Source organism: Haemaphysalis longicornis, unplaced genomic scaffold, assembly GCF_048455015.1.
Source record: "Haemaphysalis longicornis isolate Haplotype H1 unplaced genomic scaffold, Haemaphysalis longicornis Haplotype H1 scaffold_5, whole genome shotgun sequence".
Taxonomy (NCBI): Eukaryota; Metazoa; Arthropoda; class Arachnida; order Ixodida; family Ixodidae; genus Haemaphysalis; species Haemaphysalis longicornis.
The window spans coordinates 149,205,146-149,208,862 of NW_027526385.1; positions in this window are offsets into that span (position 1 = coordinate 149,205,146).

Genomic DNA, 3,717 nt, shown 5'->3' on the forward strand with positions numbered 1-3,717 from the left:
ACCGGTATTTATCAGGACCAGCATCTTCTTCCGCCTTTTTGGTACCTCTTAAAACACAACCGAATTGGTATTTATCAATTCAGAAAACTGAGTCCCATTCGTGCAAGCAGTGCGTGAACGGTTGCGTTTCTCTAGCGGCCAGATGTCTGTATGTGGTCTCTACATTTTGTTTTCCCGCACTTCATACAAATCCTTAACGTATATTGGCCGTACGACCACTTAATTCATTCTTCTCCGGTTTACCCGGGAGGTGCTGTCGAACAAGTTAATCAAGCCGTGCGCAAAAAGCGCGCAATTGACTCGAAGCAGCACAAAAACAGGCCCAAAACAACCGTCGCTAAAACAGACGACAATGCTCTACCGCTGACGCGCCCGCCCGGGAGCAGGCACCTCTGCGCGGGGAACTCTGGGTCGTCCGCGCGGGGAACTCTGGGTGAATTCGGCGCGCCCTCTGCAGTGTGCTCCGTGAGTGAAACCCTCCTACCGTCCCCCACCCCCGCTCGCTGGTGCCGCCGCCTCCACCGAGTTGGCAGCTCGTTGTCCCGCACGACGTGAAACAGCCCTTTGGTGTATAGAGGTAGAAAGCTTTGCTTTAAAAAGCCTATGACGCAGGTTGTTGATATAGTGTTGCGCTACCTGCAATCCTTCGGCTGTTGTGGAAACATGTTAGAATGCTGAAAAGCTGTCAGATAGAGTATATTTTGGGTACGGGTTAATGGAGCTTGACCTAGGAAATATAGGCCTACACGTAAAAATGGGACTGCCCAAGGTGGAGTGTATAGATGCAGACTGTTAATTGGAAAAATGAATACGTTAGGAAAATAGCTACCACCAATTTATTTCCGTAGACTACCTTCGCATCCGCTTCAGGTCGTGCAACTCCCCTATCTGTGAGCGGCAACTCCAAGTTTTTGTGAACAGGCTAGCCAAGTGGGCGGACAACAAGGGTTTTAACCTCAATCCGTGGAAAAGGATTTGTGCGTCCTTTTCTAGGCAACTTAATATCTATTCTTGAAGAGAAGACAAGCTTTTTGGCGTAAATTTCGATGATGAGCTTACAATAGTCTCGCGTAATAAACCTAAAATGAAATATTAGAGACTTTGCGCATTTTAAACGTCCTCTCATGCCAGTCCTATGGCGCACTTAAAAAGTGCTTTTTAGGTGTCCTTAACGGTTTAGTGAGGCCCCGTATAGACTGGTCAAGTGTTGGTTATATGTCTGCCTCAAAAACGGCTTTGAAAATGCCCGACCCAGTGTGGCATCTAGGGCTCCGCATTTCGTCTGGTCGTTCCGGACGAGTCCTATTGAAAGCCGGTATTTTGAAACGGTTATATAAGTGGCCCTTGGAGCACCAGCGTACGTTCAGGGCGTCTCGTATTGCGTGAAGGCAAGGTTAAGGACTTATTTATTTTGTAGTATCTTTCGAAACATCCTCTCAAAGGCTGTCTTCGAGTTCTCTGTCGCTTCCTCTGGATTTTTCTTTCGAGTGAGAGCTGAGGCTGAGTAACTTGCTGTGATCTTAGGCGAAATCAACAAAACTGATTTCTCAGAGTTCGCTACGCCCAACTTCTGATTTCTATCACCTAACAGTTGTCTTTTTAGGAAAAGGACGAAAGACATACCCCCTAAAAACTCCTCCTAAAACCATTTCTACACTTACAGCGCAAATGTGGTCATACTACATTTTTATTGGGATGCCTCCAAGTCTGCTACTGCTGTGCATGAGCTCTATGTTTCCCACGTTTACAGCACAGGCGTACTATATAGAAGCACAAGTATATTTATGGCTGACGAATATGTTATTTTAATTACAGCAGAACGATAAACAGGGTGTGGGTTCGCTGTAGTTGGTAATCCATTACCGCATGTCTCTGTTCTTTTCCTTCTCTGTCTAAATATTTGGCACTTGAAAATCTTAACAGGAAAAAGGTCACAAGAATCCATTACATTCCCAAACAAATTCGACGTCTTATCGCGGAAGATGCATTTTTTTGTCCGCAGCAAAGCTTTTTGAGAGAAACTAACAGCAAGCTTAAACCAAGCGCAAAATTTACGAAATGTACTCAAAATATTTTCAGAGATTGATGTAACCAAGTTGGCCGAGGCGCACTTCCAGGTAACGGCGGGGGTCCAACTTGTATTCAAAATTTCTTACAGTTAGATAAAAACTTTACCCAGAGGAACTATTAGTGGATTGAGTCGTTAGAATAATAAAGGAGTAATATAACAATATTTAAATTACATTGAACAGGCTGGCCAGCTATGTTTTGTTCGATCTTATTTGAAATTCCTTAATTCATTGTCACTGATTAAAGGTAATATACTGGGTTTATTCGGTCGCCACATCCTCGTTTTGTCTTTCATGATTTATTCCAAGAAAGGTAAGAAATAATTTGATGAATTATAGGTTGTGTAAAAAGGTCATTAGATATTACACTTTCTATTAAAATTCACTAGGATCGATTTTTTTACTGTTTAAAGCTCCTAACTACCCATTACGGAATGTAACTATTCTGCCTCTGACGTCTTCCAGCACCTACGCACCTCAACGAGAGGCCAATAACCCTAGATATTGTTCCCGTTCATACGCTAACATTTTCGTTATCCTGTCAATTCTTTTGTCCAGACCTGCTCCAAAGTTCCATGAAAATTCAAGAAAGTCGAGGCTTCCGCCTTACCTCATGCATATCGAAAGCAACACCAGTCAGAAATATGGTCTTGCTATGCGGGTGCTCATTGTATCACGTCTTTAAATGAGTAATTATCTGAGTTGTGACCACAGAAAACCATTGTGAGTTTCAAAGAAAACTTCGTTTTAAGAATATGCAGTTGGTAACACCGAAACTGCGCGAACTACAACTAAACAATTTGTTGTCGACGTTCAGTACCGCTTGTTTTGGCATTTTAGCGCGCTCTAAAACTTGAATAGTAAATCTGGAAAATCTAGCAGACGATCGCTTCTGTAAAGAGTATCATTCGGTGTAAAGACAGTCAGGCATATCTTTAGAGGCTTTAACAATACATTGCGAATTTTGCATTTTAATGAACTTTTTTCTCGAGGCATGCAATTTGAGGATAAATCTCTTCCAGCCAGTGCAATATATTTCAACCAAACATACGCAATGTCCAGGTTCTATCACCGTTAAAATGCTTGCGACAGTCACACACATGTAAAGGGCGGATAGTATCCAATCTTTATTCAGCAACCATGCGAGTTTTAAGATCGCGAAAATGTATGTACGCTTTCTGGACTCTTTAGGTGTACTTTCGCAGTGAATCTGCTCTCTGCCGTCTGCTTTGGGCATTTTAAAAAACACCTGTTTGAAATAAAGGGTAGCAATGCTCTCTGCAAACCATCAGAAAGATAAGAAGGTGCTGTGTCAGCCAGTGTCTGGTGTTTATCGGAATACAAAAGTGCATGATCTGCTCTTAAGTGCCGCGCCATGCGTGAGACGTTAACCCAAGCTCAACAACGGAGTGTGCTCCATATATATTATCAGAATGTTGAAGCATACGAGAAAGCCTGATGAAAGACAATACCAGGTAATTTCTATTGTGCGTGCTACTGTGCTTATATCTGTTTACACTTCGGGAGTCCTTTCTGATTTTGTTGAATTGGAATAGTTTATCTTGGTGAGGCCCCAGGCTGGTTTCTTATCAACCTAGACAGAGAACAGTCGTAGGAGGAAAAAAGAGTAAAATATCGGATATAAATA